Source organism: Arvicanthis niloticus, chromosome 22 (assembly GCF_011762505.2).
Source record: "Arvicanthis niloticus isolate mArvNil1 chromosome 22, mArvNil1.pat.X, whole genome shotgun sequence".
In the NCBI taxonomy this organism is placed as follows: Eukaryota; Metazoa; Chordata; class Mammalia; order Rodentia; family Muridae; genus Arvicanthis; species Arvicanthis niloticus.
The window spans coordinates 241658-264512 of record NC_133429.1 but is presented as its reverse complement, the minus strand read 5'-3'; the positions used below and the strand labels follow the sequence as shown (position 1 = coordinate 264512).

The 22855-nt window shown below is 41.0% G+C and overlaps 1 long non-coding RNA gene across 1 annotated transcript; it reads left to right on the top strand.

Annotated features, from left to right (window-relative positions):
- Nucleotides 1–5021: 5021 nt before the first annotated feature.
- Nucleotides 5022–22762, top strand: LOC143435648 (uncharacterized). Its single transcript, XR_013106136.1, has 3 exons — nucleotides 5022–5099; nucleotides 11873–12014; nucleotides 20578–22762. It is a non-coding gene; the product is annotated as an uncharacterized LOC143435648 (long non-coding RNA).
- Nucleotides 22763–22855: the final 93 nt, after the last annotated feature.

Below are 22855 nucleotides of genomic sequence, written 5' to 3'. Positions count from 1 at the left end.
CAGTCTAAGTGTCCCGTCTCCAAGAGACACCCCTCCTCCCCACCTAGCCATAGCAAGGCAGCACCCTGGTACCCATAACTCTAATCTGTAACTGTATTCGAGCCCCAAAGTTTCACGGGGTGGGGATGAGCTGAGAGTCCAGCCCAGGTTCTCACACAGGATTAGTCATATTAGCACACCTGTGAGGCTCTCTTTAAAATATAAAGAGGATTAGACATTTAATTTTATCAATGTCTTGTTATGGGTTTTAGGACAGTATGGTTGTAAAAAACTGTAACAGGAAGGACAGTTTTAAATTTTTTTTCTTAAAAAATGGTGGCAAAATTCACTTGAGATTCAATACTAGCCAATGTGTGTCTGTGTGTGTGTGTGTGGGGGGTGTATGTGTGTGTGTGGCCAGGGTGGCCAGACAGTAGCCATTTCTGTTGCATTTGCTAGTCACATGACCACAGGCAGTCATAAGGAATTAGTTTGTTGATATAGTCAGAGTAGAGAAAACTAGAGAGCTCCAAGTGCCACTGACACCAGGACATCCTACCATTCTGTATCTTCCTTTTGTTTTGGGAGTTTTCTTGGGGGGGGGTTGTTTGGGTTTTTTTTTTGATACAGTCTCACTTGTAGCCCAGCCTGGCCTCAGACTCTTAGCAGTCCTCCTGCCTCAGCTTTCCAAGTGCAGGTATGAGACATTGTACTCAGCTTTACAGCACAGTTTTAAAGCACTTCTTTGGCTGACTTGTTTTCCCATAGTGCCGAATTGGTTTGCAAAGGCGACAGGAAACAGCTGTAGGAGAAAGAAGGAAACGTTTTCGAGGGTCTTCCCAAAGGTGTCTGTGCTAAGAACAAACTCCAGAAATGCCTTATGCTATTTTGAACATGGCCTCTACACAGCATTAGCTTTCTTAGTGGAGAGAAAAGGGCAGCTTATGGATATTGGAGAAACAATGATTTATGGGAGATGTGCTCCCTGAGGTCTGGGAGGCATGGCTATGGGTGGGTTAGCAACAATGGGTGTGTGTGAGTAGCAATATTTATACAATGAAGAGGGACGCCTGGGCACTAAAGCCAAAGAAGAATGTTGTTCGTAGGGACCCCAAAATAAAGGCTTATCCAGTGTTATAGAAGCTAGGTGAAATTTTTTACTGAGTTCAAGCCAGTGGCCATTTCAGTGGTGTCTCATTTCTCCAGGTGGCATCTGCATATCCTCAAGAATGGATCCAAAAATGGACCTTTGCTGGTGCTACATCTGGATACCTCTAGCTATACATACACAAAAACTAGGGCTTAGTGAAAATTTTATATAATTTCTTTTACTCACACAGCTTCCTTACTTAATGAAGGCGAGTATGTAGGACATGTAACACACTCAGTGAGAGGCCTCCCATGAGTTCCTAGGCGTCGGGACAGAAGCTAAGTGATAGAGTGCTTGTCTACAAAGCATGGGGTCCTGGATTTGGTTCCTGGAAGGGAACGGAGAGACCACCTGAGTTTTTGTGACTTGATCTCATGTGTGCTTGCTTTCCATGATAAGAAAATCATAACCTAGTGATAACTGCTATTTTATTCTGCATATCTGTGTGGAAGAGATTTAAATTTGACTTGTATCTAGAATGCTACTAAGATACCAAGTCCTCATTCCTGCCAGCTTCCAATTTCTAATTAGTGAAAAGAAACAACCAAACAAGCTGTTTATATACCACTGAATTTGTAAGCCGAATTCTCAGAAGCTAATCACCAAGGGTTTTTAATTTTCTTGACTCTGATTTTCTGTTTACCAGTGATGAATAATGCTATTTCAATACTCATGTACCCATTTGTTTATATATGTTATGTGACTGGTGCTTTGTCTGCATGTACACTGTACGTCTTCACCCCAGAAGACAGCATCAGTTGGTTGTGAGCTGCCATGTAAGTGATGGGAATTCAGCTCAAGTCCTTCGGAAGAGCAGTGAGTGTCCTTAACCTCTGAGCCATGTCTCCATTCCATACCAATTTGTTTTAATCTCTTTCTTTTTGGTGCTTGGGCTTGAACCCATGGCCTCATGTGTGCTAGGCAAGTGCTCGATCACTGAGATATCTCTCCAGAAATAATCTGTGTACTAAATCTGGAGTGGACATATGTTTTTATTACTTGCTATACACTTAGGAGCGGAATTTCTGTGTCACATGGGAACGACATTTTCAAAGAACTAGTCCATAGTTTTACAAAGGGGTTTTCTTTGTAATACCATTTGTAAAATCATTTTCCATTTCTAATAGCAGTGTATGAGGGAGCCCATCACACCGTCCTCAAAACATTCTCTTTCAGACATCTTCATATGTTTGATGGGGTATCTTAGTAAATTTTTGATTTGAATTTTCTTAATGACTGTGCAGTCAACTTTCCATGTTCTTACTGCTGTTTATATATCATTAAAGAAATATCTCTTTAACTCCTTCCCCTCATCCCTTCCTCTCTCTCTGCTCAAGTGTTCTACTAGAGCTATACCCTCAGTCCTCATTTTTATTTTAAAATTTGAGACAGGGTCTCACTAAGTTGCTGAGGTAGGCCATGAACTTGTGACCCTCCTACCTCAACCTCCCTCATAGCTAGAATTACAGACTTCAGCCACTTGCCTGGCATCATTTCTCATTTTAAACAGGGTTGTCTTTTTTTTTATTGAGTTTAGAGTTATTCATATATTCAAGGCAGACTGTAAAAGACAGAGTTTACAAATTTTTTTCCCAACCCCTATTTTCTTTTCTTTTTTTTTTTTTTAAAAAAAAAAGATTTGATGTGTATGAGTGTTTGGCAACATGTATCTATGTGCATTTTACAAGTGTGGTTGGTGCCCATGGAGGTCAGAAGAGGGGATCAGATCCCCTTAAACTATAGTTACAAAAGGTTGTAAACTACCATGCTGGTGCTGGGAACCTAAGCTAGGTCTTCTGCAAGAGCAACAAGAGATGCCTGTTGTTGTGGTGGTGGTTGTGGTTATTGTGGTTGTTGTTGTTGTTTGGGGAGTGATTAAAAGAGTCCCTCTATGTACTGGCCTTGCAATCAGAGATCAGCCTCTGTGTCCTGCACACTGGGATTAAAGGATGTGCTACCATGCCTGGCATAGCAAGAGATCTTAACCATGGAGCCATCGCTCCGGACCTCAGTACTGTCTTTCCATTTGCTTTTTCAGACAGTTCCATTATGTAACTTAGCCTAGTTTCCAACCTGAGATCTTCTTGCCCCTTGCCTTGGCCTCTTGAGTTCTGGGATTACAGGCATGCACGCTGAGCCTGGGCCATTTGCTTTCTTGACAATGTCTATATTAGTCTGTGAGGGCAACCATAGAAACTGTATAACCTCCTCATTGAGGAGTGTTAATTTTTTTGCTTATTTATTTATTTATTTATTTGGAAACAAGGTTTCATGTAGTTGGCCTCAAACTCAATACACACACACACACACACACACACACACACACACACACAACCAAGAATGGCAGAGAATTTATAATTTTCCTGCCTCTATCTACCAAGTGCTGGGATTACAGATATGTGTCACTATACCAGGCTAATATATAAGGTTTAAAGGAACCTAATTCAATCCATAACACTCTGCTCCCCTGACTTCTAAGTTCTCATATATATATTTTTGACAGTCCCCAAATTCTTATCTCATGTCACTATCAAACTCTAAATCCAAAGCCTTATCAAAATATAGGAAGGAGGTGTGAAGTCACAATCCTGTAATTCCAGCATATGAGATTCTTGGGGAAAAAGAATTACTTGTTTTCTTGGGCTTTGGAGTTAGAGACAGGTACAGGCAATATATTAACACACCCCCTTTCAGAACTGGAAGTAATAGAAAGTAAACTTACAAAAACCCTCCAAAGAAAACAAAAATTAGAAAACCAAAAAGATTAAATGGTTCTAATCTTGAAAATCTGAAAGTCTCCAAAAATTCTCAAATACTATAATGCAGGAAATAAAAACTTTCAGACATATGAGCCTCTTTTGCATAAATTAAAATATTTTAATTACCTTTAGACTATTATTTCCTTATGCGATAAACGTTTCTTCCAGGAAAAATATGTCCTTTAAGATATACTTATCAGTTACAATTTCATTAGTCTTTAAGTCACAGATGAGGAATGTCTTGGAAAATAATCCATGGGCTGGAGAGGTGGCTCAAGGAGGAGGCAGGTTCAATTCCCAGCACCCCCATGGCAGCTCATAACTGTCTGTAACTCCTGTTCCAAGGGTTCACACAGACATATATAAGTCAAAACACCAATTTACATAAAATTATAATTAAAAAAAAAGAATGAGTGTTGGTGGGTCAGTTACCTGGATGCCCCCAAAATGAAATCTTTTAATAGGCTCTCCTGGCAGGTGTCTAGTCACCTGGTTGGGCTGCACATCCTCTAAGGATTAAGTAGCCTTGCTGTAGTACTGAAGGGAGTGGAGTCTACAGCAGGTCCAAGTGCATGCTGGGAAGCAAGTGAGGAAAGAACCTGGCCGGGATGAAACAAAATTGGTGAATGAATGAAAAAATAATACAGATAGAAAAATGTTAACAGAATTCTTAGGAAGCCTAAAGTTATAACGGTTGGAGGCAAATCTAAGTAAAATGATGAGCCTTAACTTTTGTCATCTCCAAGGCGTTTTAAGTGATCTTAATAAACCCTTGGAGGCGGGGACTACATATAATTCACAGCACCCTTAGTTTTGGGAGCTCCTTGAATGAATGGCTGCTGTCCAGCTCTTTGCATGGTCCTGACAAAAGAAAGCCTACTGAGGTTCAGCACAAAACTGGGGTGCCTGAAAGAAGACAGCTGCAGCCTTGTGGCTCTGCCTTGGTGCTTGCTGCATATGGCATGTTGCTGGCACTGCCTGTGGATGGGATCCCGCCCAGGCCCAGTCTGGGCACAATAAAAGTCAGGTTCGGTGTGCCCCGTGGACAAAGCAATGGCCCACAGGCTGAGGGCGGAGCTGAGGGCACAGGAGGCGGAGCCCGGATGTGGAGAAACGGACGGAGGGCGGGGCCTGGCGGTCGCGAGGCGGAGCCCAGAGAGAAAAAAAAAGAAATGAGGGCGGATCTCAGACACGGTGAAGGCGGAGCCCAGGTCTGTAGTCATTAGGCTGAGGGCGGAGCTTGGGAGCTCAGAAAGCAGAGTCCAGGTTTAGAGCCCTAAGGATGAGGGCGGGGCTTGGAGCGCGGGAGGCGGAGTGTGGAGCCACAGGATGAGGGCGGAACTTAGGCGAGCAGAAGGCAGGTCCTGGCTTGGAGCAACAGTTGGAGGGCGGGGCTTGTCACTCTGGAGTGGTGCGAAATCTTGACTGATAAACTAAAAAAAAACTGTGGGAGGCAGAGCTCAGCTGTTCAGTGGTCAGCTTGGGACAGGACTTAGAACCGCCAGATTGTTGCTCCCTGCCTGAGGTCAGTGTCCAAGCTTTTGACTTTTTGCCGAGGTTAGTTGCTCTTAGTGACAGCTGGGGAAGGTGGAGCTGGAGGCGCTGCTGCAATGGATACCTCTCCAAATGCACTACATTCTCACCCACGCAGCAGAGCTCCAGAAGCTCGCGGGGGCTCAGAGGGTCATGGTTGAGGTCCCCCAGTGGTGTCTGGAAGGTGCAGACACTAATGTGGGAGGCAGATGGAGGGTTGGCTCCGTGGTTAAGAGCACTTGTTCTTGCAAAGAACCTGGGCTTTATTCTCAGCACCCACATGGAGTCTCACCTAGGGTGGAGGGAATGGAAGGCATGATGTGATGTTGCAGCAAGGTAGTGGTAAAGCAGAGAGATATGGGAGCCCTGACGTTTGTGGTGAGACTAGGATGGTTCTGATGGGAAATGTTAAAAATGTTCTTTATTTTCAAGGTGGTGTGATAGAAGATAGAAAGGTTGTATTTCAAAAGAGTGATGGGCTGTGAATGTTGCCCTCAAGACAGCTGGAGAACCTATGGCACCAAATCTTAAAGAGTTTGGTTCTGTTCCTTTTCAGGCAATATACCTACCAAAGAAGAAAGTAAGAGGAGAAAGAGGGGCTGGCAAGAGGGTCTGGTTAAGGCGCCTGCAACCAAGGCTCTTCTGAGTTTGGTCTAAGAATACATAGTGGATGTAAAGGACTGCCTCCAATAAACTGTCCTCTGCCTCCACCTTAGAGCCATGTCACATGTGCACACACACACACACACACACACACACACACACACACACACACACTAAGAGGCACATAAAACAAACAAATAAGCATGGGTTTTTAAGCTTAAAAAATAAAACAAACGAAAATATGTCCTCACTTTCCTGACTGCAATCAGTATTTCTTGGTCTACCAGAAGTCTGTGCAATAATAAGACTTTAGGCTATTTTAATTGCGGTACTATAAGAAATTATAATCTGGGGTTGGAGAGATGGCCCAGCAGTTAAAAATAAAGGTTGCTCTTTCAAAGGATCCAAGTTCAACTCCCAGCATCCACAGGACAGTACAAAAGTACTAGTACCACCCTCACACAGACATACATTGCAGGAAAACAGCAATGCACATAAAATAATTATCGGTAAGACATTAGAAAAAATTATAATCTAACATCTAACTCATACTATTTTATAACAAGCTAGTGTAAAGGTTGTTTTAGAATATGGAGAGAGCCAGCCTGATCTACATAGTAAAGACCCTGTCTCAAAAAGCAAACAAGGAAACTAGAGAGATGATGGCTCAGCAATGAAAAGCCATGCTGCTCTTCCAGAGGATCAGAGGTCATTTCTGGTCCCCATGACAGGTGGCTCACAACCTCCTGTCACTCCAGTTACAGGGCACCCCAATACCTCTGGCCTTTGTGAGTAACAGCACATGCATACACATACCCACACACAGGCTTGCACAAATGCACATAATTAGAACTGGTGAAATGAAGAAAAACCCTTATCAAAGGGGAAAGTGCAGTTTTAGAACATTTTTATTTGGGAGTGATAGTTTCTTAAAGTGAATTCCAGTCAGTGATAAACCCTACCAGTGAGCTTTCATGTCTGGTTATATTTTGCATTTGAATGACTCACATTTAAAGGATGCACACAATTTTAACATTCTTAAATTTGTAGTGGTCTTTTAAAAACTTTTTAATGTTTATTATTTTATGTACATAGTTGTTTTTACCTTCGTGCATATCTATGCACCCGGTGTGTGCAGTACACAGAAGGCCAGAAGAAGGTATTTGATCCCAGGAATTAGAATTATAGTTGCTTGTGAACTACCATGTGAGTTCCAGGAATTGTACTCTGGATGAACAGAGAGTGCTCTTAACGGCTAAGCTAGCTCTCCAGCATCTTGTTTAAGTCTTCTGGAAAATATGGATTCATTGATTTGTGCATTCCTTCCATACATTGCCATGTTTCATTCAATAAAAATTTAAAATCTCATTCATTAACACTGAGAGCTACTAAGTATTGATTGATGTCAGTGAGTGTGTTTGAAATGACAAGGCCATTTCTGTAATTGCTGAGAAGATATTGATCAATGTAGACCCATGAATTACCATAGGTTGTCAGTTTGATGTTTTTAAGTTAAAAGGATGTTCAGAGAGAAAAGCTCTATTCTTGACAGATTTCATAATGTTTCCATGAAATCTGAATTGGTTACCAAGCTGTTCACTCTATTATCACTGTGGTAGGACCCTGTTAGGTGTTTTCTATAAGTACTTTACATATATTCTAGAATTTCAGTCTTGAGCTAGACAAAATAAATCTATCCTTTCTTCCAAAATAATGATATAACATAAAAGAATGTTATCAAGCAGCTATTGAGTGGCACAGAGAATTGCTGCTAGGCATGTTGGTGCTAACCTTGAATCCCAGCCCTTGAAAGACAAGTGGTGGCGAATTTCTGTGAGTTCCAGGCCAGACAGGGCTACATAGTAAGACCCTGACAATAATAATAATAATAATAATAATAATAATAATAATAATAATAACAACTATATTATTTGTAAATAATAAATAATTCTTATAAAATTATTATGAATAACACTGAAATAGTAGGTGCTTATTACATTAATTATTATTTCAAATAATGTGGTATAGTTCATTTTGAAGCTGGTTCTAAAAGGCTTTATAATGTTTTCATTAAGAAACTGCTCTTGCATCTCTGAACACTGGGACAAATACTCCTACTGATGTTTTCTTACCACTTGTGAATCAAGATTGACCCTGACACTACTGGAATACTAAACAGCTTCTTCTTGGGACATCACACTCATCTGTCCAATTGGCAGAGTCTGGGAGACAGGCCTCTGAGAGAGAGTGTGAATGTGAGTTTTGGGCTCACAGTGAGGAGGCAGAACTCCCAGTGGATCACTGCACATGTGGAGAAGGCGGCTTCAGAGACAGTGAGCACAGGTGCACAGAAGGGACGCTCAGCATGAGTAGTCGCTAGAGGAAGGCAGGCAAAGCTGTCATGGTGAAGTCAGTGGAGGATGGCAAGAGCTCTGGGAGTGCCAAGGAAGGAGACTCAGCCTCCTGCCACACCACTTACAGAGACACCTAGTGGTGACAGGCGGAGAAAGCTTAAGCAATGTGGTTCTATTAGGAGGTGAGGATGAAGGGGCTCACTGACTACAAGTCCATCACCAGGTCACTGATATGAACTGTAGTTTTATATCGAGGAAGTGGTTAAAAAGCATGGCTAAGCAGGCTTGTCACTGTGTGACCTGATTGGTCTTTGTCTGTGTGGTCTGGTTGACCATTATCTGAGCTCTGCTTCCATATGACATATAGAAGTTGTCACTGTCTTTGAGGCACTGCTGTTCCTGGAATTCAAAATAATTGCAGATTGAAAACCATGTCTGGAGACATTCAGGCACCCTTTCAGAGTCCAGAATAGGGCATCATGTAAGCTTTGATAAGATACTTCTGTTTCTTGAACTATTGGAGACAGGTTAGGTAGCCTTGGTCTTTAAACAGATATTTCTTTAATATTCAGCATAGCTAACACTGAGTTAAAGCATGTGATGATGAAGTTTTCAGAGTAAGGGGGACAAATAGAGATGAAGGTAAAGGTGCCAGGCTTTTATTGCCTTGGGAGCCCAAAGAACGTGCCAATACTTTATAGCAAAAGCACTCTCTAGGTACCTGTGACATTAATGGTAACTTACTTAAATATTAATCACATTCATCAAGATTCATTAAGTAAATTACTTAGCTAATCATATTTAATTTATTTTTTTCTTTGAAGGACAGTGTCTCTATGTAGCCCTAGCTGTCCTACATCTTTTTATGTATCTGAGGCTTGCAGTGATCTCACTGGAATCCAACTGCCTCAGCTTCTTGTGTAGTGAGAATAAAAACATGAGGCACCTTCTAGGCTTAGATTTTTTTTCAAAACCTACTTTAATGATGGTTCCTAAATGCTTCAACCTTTCTTCTAGCCAGCCACCCAGCAGAGGAAGGGGAAAAGAAAGGTTAATAGAAAACAAGATTATGAATCTGTTTAGAAATAGTTCATTGGGGTGATTCCAATCTTCATAGTCAGCAGTCCAGTCCACTCAGCAAACATCAAAGGCAAATCAGCAGCACTGGCTCCATCCAGAGGAAACCTTGAGGCTCTGCCAGCTAATCAATTGACGAGAGTCAGTGGAAGCAGCAAGAAGCACCTGGAATACCACCAGAAGTTCTTTGATGCATTTCTCTCTCCAAAGTCAAGAAAGAAATGAACCAATGCAAGAGTGATGTCAGTGAAGACCAGCTTCAGAGAAGCCCAACGAAGACCAGCAAAGAGTTGCAAGGTGAACCAATGCCAGAGCACCATCCACTGACTGTTGGGTTACACTTATACTCATTCCAAACATTATGTGTCTTCTCAAGCTCCGCTCCGGAAAAATATCACCTCCCATTTCACCAGACAGTTTCCAGAAAAATACGTCTGTTCTCAGCAAAACATCCTCTCATAAGACAGTTTCCAGAAAAACACAAAGGAGTCTCTAACAAAATCAGAAATGTCCACTTAAATGCCTAGCCTTCAAAATATATTTTTAGAGAAAACTAAACTGAGTGTGCTGGCACAGGCTTGTAATACTAACACTGAGAAGACTGGGTCAGGAAGATTCTAAGTTCAAGGTTAGCATGAGCTATAGAAAAATGCCTCCCTGGAAACTTTTTGTTTTATAGTACGTGAATGACACCTCAATACATTATTTTTACGGTTTCTGTCTGCCATTAATACAGATGTTAACTGGAGTGATATTGCTGCTGTTAGTTGAGATCTCACTTTTACTGGAGGTTTTACAGAATTGTTTCTAATTCTTCCTGGAGCATTGCAAGACAAGCACAGGTACAAGAAACAAATAACTATAGGCCGATGAGTTGTAAAATCCCTTAAAGTTTGACATACTGGTGTTAAACTCCTCAAGTCTAAATTAATAGAGTGAGCTTTTGAATTGTCAGGAACTCCCATTAGGGAATACCCTAGTTATGTGAGGTTAGTAAGACTCACAGATTTGTTGGGCCAAGTTTTTTACTTTGAAAATGACCAGCTAGAAGCAGCCTATATCATGATCGTGTTCTGCTTTGAAATATGTGCTTGATATTCCACTAGAATTGACGTTTTGTTTTTATCTTTTCATTTTTGTGATTGGAAGACTTTTTTGTTGTTACTGGTGGGTTGTTTTGGAGGATGGCCGAGTGCTTATGCCCCATGTCTGAGGTCCTGGATTTAGTCCCAGCACTGAAGAAAAACAGATGTACTTGAAAACTTGTTTTGGAACCTCACTATTGCTTATCTATGTGTTTAAATATATGTTACATAAAATAATTGTTGTGGAAGAATGACTTCAAAGAAACAGGCAGTTCTACTTCTTTAACTTGTGAAGAAACCTAATAGCCTACTTTGCTTTTGCCTCATTGTGACTTCCTCTTAAACATTTGTGTCCTAGTTTCCTTTCTGTTGCTGTGATAAACAGCTATGACCACAATCAGCCCAGGGAAGAAAGGGTGTGATTGGCTTATATGTCTAGATCACGTCCATCATTGAATGAAGTCAGGGCCGGAAGGAACCTGAAGGGAAGAACCGTGGAGGGATGATGTCCCAGCTATGTTCATCTTGCTTCCTTGTCCAGCCCAGGGCCACCTGAGCAGGGAATGGTGCCACCCACAGTGGCTGAGCTGTTCTGTATCAATTAAGATAATGAAGACAAGCTCTCACATGCATGTCCACAGACCAACTGATAAAGCTAATTACTCAAACAGTTGAGACTTGTATTTTTTAAAGTCTTCTAGGCAGTGTCAAGTTCACAGTTATTAATAAATAGAACAATACTCCTCTTTTTCTTTGTGTCAAATGTGAGTGTTTCAGGCCTGACTGGTCCATTAAGAAGGTTTCTTCCTTGGACATGGTAGAGCACACCTTTAATCTTAGCACACAGGAGACAGAGGCAGGGAAAAATCTTTGAGTATGAAACCAGCCTGGTCTACAAAGCAGGTTCCAGTATAACCTGGAGTACATAGAGAGACTGTGTCTCAAAGGAAAAAAAATGAAAAAAAAGAGAGAAATGAAGAAATCAAGAGAGAAAGAAAGGAGTGAAGGAAGGAAGGAAGGAAGGAAGGAAGGAAGGAAGGAAGGAAGGTGGTTTGAAAGAAAATGGCCCCCATAGGCACATAGGGAGTGGCACTATTAGGACATGTGGCCTTGTTTGAGGACATTTGTCACTGGGGACAGGTTCTGTGGTTTAAGATGCTCAAGCCAGGACTAATGTGGCACTCTTTTCCTCGGGCCTGCTGATCTAGATGTACAACTCTTGGCTTCTTCACCACCGTGTCTGTCTGTGTGCCACCATGCTTCCTGCCATGATGATAGTGGACTAAACTTCAGAACTGTAAACCAGCCCTAATTAAATGTTTTCCTTTATAGGAGTTGCCATGGTCATAGTGTCTGTTCACAATAAAAGAAACTCCAAGACAGAAGAATGGAAAGAAGGAAGGAAAGAAGGAAGGAAGGAAGGAAATTACATGACTAAAGAATTCCTTCCTTCAATAGCATCTTGAATGTAAAGGTAGTAGTCATTTGTATAAAAAATTTCATAACAGTTTAGTATCTAACATTAAGATTTAATTTTAAGCCACTTTGCAATGTCTTGTATTTTGAAGTATTGTAGGAATACATTTCAATTTGAAATAAACCAGTTAGATCGTCACCTAAATAAAAATCAGGATATTTTATGCTGGGACTGATGGCATGTGCCTTTAGTCCCTGCATTCAAGAGGAGAATCAAACACATTGATCTCTGTGAATTCTAAGCAACATAGCAAGTTTCAAGCCAGCCAGGGCTGAAGAATAAGACCCTTTCTCAGAAAAACAAAACAAACACATTTCATGAAACAACACTTGCCTTTCTTTATAGGAGGTGTGGTTATTGATTTTTATTTTCTGTCTTACTGAATAAAAACCACATTGGCTCTCAACCACTAAATTACTTTTACAGCAAGTTTTATTTTTAAAAAGCCAGTATTATGGTGTAGTTCAGCTTTAGTGTTTCAAGAAATATTACAAATGATCAGCAGTTTCTGCACTGCACCCTGCTGCTCTCTGCCCTGTGGTCTTGCCACCTCTTGACTAACCCCAGTCAGCAGTCTTCCCTTCTCTGGGTCTCCTGCCTCAGAGTCCCCTGTAGCATCTCAGGTGTCCACCCCCTGTGTTCGGCAGTCCCAGATCCCAGCAACCCAGTAAATCAAAACTCTAGAAGCTCATAATTAATCAGTCAGATTTATATATCAATAAATTCTCAATTCACAAGATGCCCACAGAATAAATTCAGAGCCAATTGATAATGATACAAGCTGCCCACCTAGACTCAACAAGTTACCTCAAATATTCTATCCCTAGATGATATTATAGCTCCCTGTGACTGTTTAAAGCCACACAGAATCTGAATTGTTTGTCCTTCATTTCCCTTCCCTTCACCCAAGTAACTCCCTGTCTCTGCAACTAATAGCCTCGTCTCCCTTTTCCACGTCCAATCACAGACTCCTTGTGTGTTAATATTAAATTAATTGGACAGAGAAAACTCTGCTACATATCATCCTTTCTGTTTAGATAAAAAATAAAAAAATAAAAAAGCCACTTTTCTTTCAAATATAAATTAAACACAACTATTGCCATTCTCCCAAATCTGTTCTCTCAATGTAAATAACCTGGGTTGGCTATGAGACTACAAGTGGTCTTTCAACCCTGTTAGAAATCTGAGAATGATCAACATGAACTGAAAATGTATAGGAAGTCCAACACAGCTTCCAGAAGTGATCAAGTTGTAGAGACAGCTGGCTGCCTATCCAGCCCCAGTAAGTCAGGAAGGTAGAGCATCTGTCTGCAGCCTTCTGGCCCAGGATCATCTGACAGATTGTTGAAACAGGAATTATTAAGGACTAGCCTACTCTGTCTTGTCAGAACTAAGCTGTCCTAACCTGAACATTGTGTCTTCTCAAGGACTATACAGGTCTGCAGGAGAGACAGGAAGTTTCTGCCCATTGGGCACCCAGCCACTATGTACTACCTCACCAGGAGACACAGATGCTCAGCTGCTCCTTTGAATCCATGAATGGGAAGCTCTTAGGAGCAGATTTGTCTCAAAGAGAAGTGAATAAATAACATTAAATGTCACATCCTGAGGATTTCTGACATTTTTTGAAAACCAACTGCCACGGTCTGGGCCAGAGCACTGAGCAGATCTTGGGTGGCAGCTCTGCCCCCAACCTCCAAGAACCCAGAGGAAGCAGGGATCCCAGGCGCTCTAACTCAGGCAGTATCTTAGGTAAGCAGACAGCAGGGCCCGCCCTAAACAGGGAGTAACTGGGAACCAAAAGGACCCAGGAAGTCACTCCCGGCCCGGAACACTGGTTCCTTCCTGTCTGGGCCAGAGCACTGAGCAGATCTTGGGTGGCAGCTCTGTCCCCAACCTCCAAGAACCCAGAGGAAGCAGGGATCCCAGGCGCTCTAACTTGGACATTGTCTTAGAAAGTAGTTCTCAGATTTGCGGCCTGGATCAGACCTCTGCAAGGTCTTCTGTTGCGTGGACCCCGGATTCCACCTGAGACGTACTGGAAGGTCCACTCAATCCAGAGCCACAGAGGAACAAATGAACTCAGAGCTTCAGACAACATATCCTGAGATATTCTAGAGGAGACACTGCACCCAGAACAGCAGACACCTAGCTGGACTACTACCTTGGAGGCACCATATCCTGAGGCATCCTAGAGGTACCACTGTAATCAGTGCAGCTGGAAAAGATCACAGAGACATCTGGACCCCTAGGAGATCAGACATAAGCTAGATAACTAGAAAGACAGGCTTCAGTCAGAGACAGCAAGTACAGGCAGCACTAGAGTTAACCAGATGGCAAAAGGCAAGAGCAAGAACGTAAGCAACAGAAACCAAAGTTACATGGCATCATCAGAACCCAGCTACCCCATCATAGCAAGCCCTGAACACCCCATCACACCAGAAAAGCAGGAATCAGAATTAAAATCACTTATCATGATGATGATAGAGGGCTTTAAGAAAGACATAAATAACACTCTCAAAGAACTTAAGGAGAGCACTGGTAGACAGATAGAAACCCTTAAAGAGGAAACACAAAAATCCCTTAAGGAATTGCAAGAAAATGCAACCAAATGGGAAAAGGAATTAAACAGAACCATGCAGGATCTAAAAATGGAAGTAGAAACAATAAAGAAATCACAAAGGGAGACTACCCTGGAGATAAAAAACCTAAAAAAAAGATCAGGAGTCATAGACACAAGTATCACCAACAGAATACAAGAGATGGAAGAGAGAATCTCATGTGCAGAAGATACCATGGAAAACATTGACACAACTGTCAAAGAAAGTGCAAAATACAAAAAGCTACTAATCCAAAATATACAAGAAATCCAAGACACAATGAGAAGGCCAAACCTAAGGATAATAGGAATAGATGAGGGGGAAGACACCCAACTTAAAGGACCAGTAAATATCCTCAACAAAATTATAGAGGAAAACTTCCCTAACCTAAAGAAAGAGATGTCCATAAATATACAAGAAGCCTACAGAACTACAAATAGTTTAGACCAGAAAAGAAATACTGCCTGCCATATAATAGTCAAAACATCAAATGTACAAAACCAAGAAAAAATACTAAAAGCAGTAAGGGAAAAAGGCAAAGTAACATATAAAGGCAGACCTATAAGAATTACACCAGACTTCTCACCAGAGACCATAAAAGCCAGAAGATCCTGGACTGATATCATACAGACCCTAAGAGAACACAAATGCCAGCCCAGACTACTATACCCAGCAAAACTGTCAATCATTATTGATGGAGAAACCAAAATATTCCATGACAAATCCAAATTTACACAGTATCTCAACACAAATCCAGCACTTCAAAGAATAATTGGTGGAAAATTCTATCACAAGAAGGGAAACTACAACCTAGAAAAAGCAAGAAAGTAATCTTCCAAAAACCCCAAAAGAAGATAGTTACACAAACATAACTCCACGAATGTTAGCCCAAAAGCTTGGATTAGCGAAGACTCAACCCACAGACCACATGAAGCTCATGAAGAAAGAAGACCAAGAGGGGATGCCTCAGTTCTACTTAGAAGGAGAAACAAAAATGCTCAAGGGAGCAAATAGGGAAACAAAACATGGAACAGAAACTGAAGGAGGGGCCATCAGGAGACCATTCCACCTGGGTAGTCACCCCATGTACAGCCACCTAATCTAAACACTGTTGTGGATGGCTGGAAGTGCATAATGTGAGGAACATGATATAGCTGTCTCCTTAGAGGTCAGCCAAAGACTAACACACTCAGAGGACAATGTTCACAATTAACCACTGATATGATCAGGGGTTTCCCAATGGAGAACTTAGTGAGAGGACTGAAGGAGCAGAAAGGGTTATTGACCCCAGGTGGAAAGCAACAATACCAAACAACCAGAGCTCCCCAGGGTTTAAACCACCAGCCTGGGAGCACATAGGGAGGGACCCAAGACTCCAGAGGTATATGTAGGGGAGGATGGCCTTGTTGGACATAGGTGGGAGAGGAGTTTCTTGGTCCCATAAAAAAGAATGAACACACAGTGGGGGGGGGATGTGAGGGTGGGGAGGGGATAGCGGGGGGGGGTAGGTGCAGTCACTGCCTCATAGAAGCATGAGGAGGGGGATGGGATAGGAGGTTTCTGGGTGGTAGGAGGAAGTAGGCTAAGGGGATAAAATCTGAAACGTAAATACTACAACCAATTTTAACAAGCGGAAAAAAAAAAGTCTTCAGAACCAACATCTTTAAAAAAAAATGTCAGCCCCCTGGGGGTGGGAATTTTTTTTTCTTGATACTAAAACTTGTTCTGAGAATTGTATATTGCAGAATACACAGCCTTGGTGTATCTACTCATCAAGTATACTGATCAGACCTGCCCAAACCTCTGATGTCCTGGAATTCCATCTGGATTCAGTGAAGACACAGCATCAGAGGCTTATCAACTTACTCTTCTCCCCACCCCTCTTCTAAAATCTCAACGCCCTTAATCAGCTTGAAGAAGTTAAAGAAGAGTCAGCACCCCTATTCCCTGAGCTTGGGGAGTAATGTGGTCAATAATGGTCTGTCTTTCTAGGGAAAAGTAGTGGTTTTGTTGGAACAGGGGGATTAGCTAGGACTTATTGCATAGCCATAACCTATTGGTAGAAATCTTTATAATTATTATCAAGATGAAGTTATAATTTCTTAAATGGTACAAAATTTACTTTGATCTTAAATTTAAGGTTTTCATTTGTACGAGCCTCTTATTAATATAAAAATGAGATGAATATTGATACGCTCATGGGCATTGTGCCTGTATAACACATTTATGAATACAATGCGTAGACCCAGCCCTTTTTTTTTTTTAACTTTTTTAACTGATTTGGGACTGTTAACCTATGAGTTAAGGGATTATAGAAAATTCATATTTTTGAGTTTATTGTTAGGGTGTTTTCCATATTTTATTTAGAAATAGCTGAGAGGAGTGAACAGACAACAGTCCAGGTTACCTTACATGGATAGTTGGTTTTCAAAACATCAGAAGTCCATAGAACTGACGCTACAAATATTTATATATTAATGGTCATATTGATTAGAGACCTGTCTGCTCCTGACAGCTTCCTGTCATGGATTCTAAGAAGAAATTGAGCATCCTTGTTGTTACACCAGTTGTGTGGTAACAGCCACTAGGCAAGAATTGTCTCTCTCCATCTACAGACAAATTACTGTCCAGAAAAGGACACACATGCAGAATAGTAGACTGATTATATTTGCCTAGACAGAGTAATCAGTCCTTAATAATCCTGCATCACTAAGGTCTGTCAGATGATTCTGGGCTAGAAGGCTGAAGATTTGATGCTCCAAAGTTCGGTAGTATAGGGGCTTTTCAGGTGTTCAGAGGTCTCTATAAATTGGCTAAGTTTTAGAAGCTATGCTTTGTGCTTACAATTATAGTTAATTCAGTCATTCTGGATTTCTGACGGGGTTGAAAACTTATAGCTATTTACCTTAAGAGAAAAGATTTGAGTGGATGGTCGTCAGCTGACATTCATCCTAAAGCCAGGTTCAGAACTAAATGTTTTAGTTAGGATAGATGACAGAGGTGCTGGTTAGTCAACAAAAGGATGGACGGGGTATTAGGACTATCCTGTACCTCACTGGTACAAATTGGCATAATTATGCTCTAATTGTATTTTGAGGGAAAGGTTTCATTTTAACAGGAGGGGTGATGTGTAGGAGAAGCTAAGGTAGGAGGAGTACTGAGAGGAAGAAAAGGAGTAAGAAGAGGAGAAGAAGGAGAGGAGAAGCTAGGTGATGAAAGAGAGAAAGAGGGGGGAGACAGGGAGGCAGATATTCATGTATCTCCACCAGTCAAAGATAGTTGTTATATCTAGGTTGGTCAGTGGGTTACACCTCTGACTGAACAATTCCAAACTTATAAAGCTATGATTAACATTATTTTAAAAAATGTATAAATGCAAAAAGGAAAAGGGGGCGTGGATTAGGGGTTTTCTAAGGGGGGAATGGGGAAAGGGGACGGCATCTGAAGTGTAAATAAAATATCTAAAAAAAATAGAAAACCAACTGCCTATGTAAAGTAATCTGGACTGTTGTCCATTCATTACCCTCAGCTATTCCTGATTAAAATATCTGAAACACTCTAACAAGAAACTCAAAGCCATGAATTTGCTATTTTTCCCTTAACTCACAGGCTTAAACGTCTCAGATGAGTTTATAATAACAGTTATAGAAGGACAGGGTCTAAGCCTTGTACTTTTAAATCTGTGATATCAGTAGAAGAAATTAGACCAGTGATACCTTGATTCTGCATCAAAAGAAATTCTCTACCAAAGGAGGAATTGTGACTTCAACTTAGTAACTATTATAAAGGCTTCTACAAAATGAGATTATGGCTACACAATCAATTCTAGCTATTTCTTCCCTGTTCCAATTATGACAACTTCTAAATTTCCCAGAAAGGCAACCTTAGAATAACCACCTCCAGCCCCAAAGCCCAGGGACTGGGACGACAACTCTTCATAACTTCTTCAAGCAGAATATGGGTGTTGAGATATTTTGAAGGGGGGTGAGGGAAGGTAGGGAAAATAAGGAGTTGGGTGGCCTTAAGAAAGCCACCCGAACAATTGATTTAGTTTCTGATGTCTGTGTCCTGACTGGATCTGGCTGAAACTCCAAGATATCAGTAATTCCAGCAGGTCAGTCCAGCATGTCTGACAATGAGAGTCACCAAAGCTGTAGATTCTGTAATACACAAATCTCAAAAATAATTTTAGTATCATCAAGATAATCTTTTTGTTTGGTTCTCTGGAATCTAGTTCTCTGGGGTCTCCCTCTGTGACATCTGATCAATATTACTCTGGAAGTTGCATAGACACTGATTGCCTTCCATAAATAATGCAAGGACAAAACCTTCCTCCCAAGTCAGCATATCTCTGAGCCGGTAGCCAGAAGAACATTGTATTGACCTCTTTCCCAGAGGAATAATATAACCACAAAACACTAAATTACACTCATCTTGAAAATTAAAACAATACAAAAAATGAAGTAAACTAAAATACTGTATGTGCCTATTCTTAGGCCTTTTCTATTTTGCCAAGCAGGATAATAGCCCAAAATTCCCATGGATCCCACGTTAGACAGAATCTGAGTAAGGCATATTAGAACAGTTTATCTTTACACCATCTTTAAAGCACTTGATTCACACTTCTATTTATACCTGCTTATAAGCAGGCAGTTAGTCAAACCAGGATTTGAACCCAAATTTCTCGGGGAGCCCACATTAGACAGATTTGAGCATCCTGCAAGACCCATCAGAAGAATATATCTTTATACCATCTTTACAGCAACTAGTTTAAATTTTCATTAATACCAGTCTATGAGAAGCAGGTAGTTTTTACTTGTTAAGCTCTCTGCCTAAAGCAGCCATCTTGTTATTCCATCTATCTGTTTGGCTCTCTGCCTGGAGCCACGGACATTTATAATTCATACCTGAGCATAGCCGGTCATTATCACTGCTCGCTCTGTTTGGACTCACTGACTCATTTTCCTTATCCTAGTCCCAAACCACGGGCAAAATTCCCCATGTGCATTGGGCAAAATCTGTATGTAAATCTTTCTTAAAAGCCAATAACCCCAGTTTTATAAATTCACAGTACAGTCTCTGCCTCAAGAAGTAGGCAGCTTTCATTCTCCTGTCTCTGACTCAGAGCAGCCTGCAGTCCCCACAGCAGGGTCCCTCAGAGCCTTCTGTGTTTCAAGGTTCCTGAACTTGAGTCCATGTGACTCCTTTCAGAGCTAACCAGTTACTCACTTAAAAAGATAAAACTCTAACTTTCAGGCCAATGATCTTATATTTCTAGTGGATTCTTGCCCATCACCTTGATTCATCACCTGTTGCAGGAAATATTACAAATGAACAGCACGTTTCAACACTATAAACACCTACTATCTTCCTGGCAGTCACGCTGCCTCTTGGTTAGCAGTCTGCAGTCTTCCCTTTTTCAGTTCTCCTGCCTCAGAGCTGCCTGTCCTGTCTCAGCTGTCCCTCCACTGTGTTCGGCAGCCCAAATCCCAGTAATCCAGTAAATCAAAACTCTAGAAGCTTATAATTAATCAGTCAGATTTATATATCAATAAATTCTCAATCCACAAGATGCCCACAGAATAAATTCAGGGCCAACTGATAATGATACAAGCTGCCCACCTAGACTCAACAAGTTACTCCAGTTATTCTATCCCTAGATGATATTATGGCTACTTGTGGCTGTTTAAAGCCACACAGAATCTGAATTGTCCTGTTTGTCCTCCATTTTCCTTTCCTTCACCTGTGTTACACCTTGTCTCTCCAAATCTTACCTCCACCTGACTTTTCCCTGTCCAATCACAGGCTACTTGTTGCATTAATATTTAAATTAATTGGACAGGGAAAATTCTGCTACACTTTAATTTGTAATTTTTATTATTTACCTATTTGACATTGAAAAAAACCTCCTTCAATATGTATGTTACTGCTCCAAACTCCTATTTTTCTTCCTTTTGCAGGTCCTGAGGACTGAACATGTAGACTTAAACATCATAAGTGGGTAAGCTCTCCCATCTACCACCAAGCTTCAGGTTTTCACCCATCGCTCCAGTTCATGTGATGCTCTTTAGGAAAGTGTACACATTATGCCTTTGGAAATGGACACCACTGATAGTGGATGGTAACAAGGTTCAGAAGACCCCTGGGGGGATTTCTAGGATCTTCTGTCCTCAAGCAATCGATTAGAGACTTCCACCTGCATAAAAAGCAAGAATGGCTGATTAGGAAAAATCATACTCCCAAGGAAGGAGGAGGGCTGGAGGAAAGAAATATGGAAAACCACTGTGCCATAAAGAACCCAGTCTCTCCCTTCTCATGGCACCCATCATGGTCTATCTTAATGGGGCTCTTGGTGAAACTTGAATCCTCATACTTACTGGCAGGTACTTTGCCAACTGAGCCATTCCCCCAACTTTGTGTAGACTTTTCTATACATCATCTCTTTGCTATAGACAAAAGAGAATTGAGACATTTTCTCTCCCTACATCTGAGCAAAACTATGAAGATACTGTTTCCTTTTCCAGGGTCAGTCTCAGTCTGTGGAAGCAGCGAGCAGTGGACCTCCCTGAGTTCCCTTTACAGTAATGGAGAGCAGCTTCAATGACAAGTGTCCCGTGTGCATCAATACATTTGTCCATTGCTATCACTCTACAGCTCAGCTGGACACTGCTCAACTAAACTCCACCTATAGTCTCCCTCTATAACGCAAGATAAAGGAGTGGGTGCTCTCTGGAACATTCTAACTCCATTGCAGAGGCCCAGAACAGAATAACAATCACTGATATGCACAATGCATCTAAGGCTTAAGTTGGTGAGTCAAGCCCTCCACACCTGCTGCTTTCAGCTTTCACCTCACAACCCAGGTTTTATTACTACCCCATAAAAGAAGCAGGAGACTCCAGAACTTATGAAATATTTAAATAACTTTAAACTTTATTGAGTAAAAATTGCATAAACACAACCATAAGTAATGAATAGAAAGTTAAATACAAACTATCACATGTAAAATAGGTTATTTTATAACTGTCGGTATCAACCCTAAATACCAAATCCCCAACTTCCACAGTGGGAATGTTAATCTCATGAGAAAAAAAATCTCAATTTCATCTTAATAGATACCAATATTTTTTAAGAATAAAAATTTAAATTGAATAGAACTTTTGAAAAGAAAAATTCAATACAGCCCTAGATGGGGTTTGTATTCAGTGAGACCTGAGATAAGAACGGACATTTGCCATTGTAGTTACTTCAAATCAACTTCCAAAACTAAGGCAGGTCTGGGAAAGAATGAGTCTTTAATGACCGTGGTGCTTTTCTTAATAGTCCTGGAGTCCAGTCAGTAGTTTGGCTGCAGGTCTACATCCTGTACAAGTCCAGTAGAGTACGGTGGATCAGAACAGCACCGATCTGTACAACTCATTTTCATTTCATATACTATTTTCAAGAATAAAAAAACAAACAAAAAAACACCACTACTACCCCCAGCTTTAACTGAAGAGCATCCAACTCCATCATTGTAGATGCCAGTGAACAGCTTCTGCCTCTTCCTGCTGATGTCCCTCCTCATCGTCAGCAGGGAATGGCACTGGGATGGACATTCCTTTGGAAAATAGACAGTTCGAACAAGGGCAAGAGGATTGAAAAATGATAATGGTCAAGGTTTGCAGTGAGTCAAGAAAAATAATCACTGTGGTGGGGTCAGGAAGACAAAAACAAAACAAAACAAAAACAGAAAAAACATACAAAACAACAACAAAACACAAGAACAGGACCAAAAACACAAATAAAAAAATAAGAAAGAGCAAAACCAAAACACAAACATAAAAACAAAAAACAACCCAAAACAAAACCAGAAACACAAACAGAACAACTTAGAATAAAACCAAAACCAAACCCAAAACTACAACAAACAAAAGACAAAACCCAAAACCCAAACAAAACAACAAATAAACAAAAAACCAACAAACAAAAACAACAAAAAAGAAACGAAAAATAAAACCTCAAACCCAAACAAAATCAACAAACAAAAATACAAACAGTGAGCCCAGGTGGAGCTTTGTCACCTGCCCTCTGGTTGTGGACCCTGTCCACATTCCCGAGTCGAATCCCGTGTGACTCCCTACGAGTCTCATGGGAATAAAATTTAAAAAAAAATTAAAACAAAACAAAACAAAAAAACAAACAACAACAAAAAAAAAAACACCGGGAGCCTGCAGTGGCACATGGCTTTGGCACCCG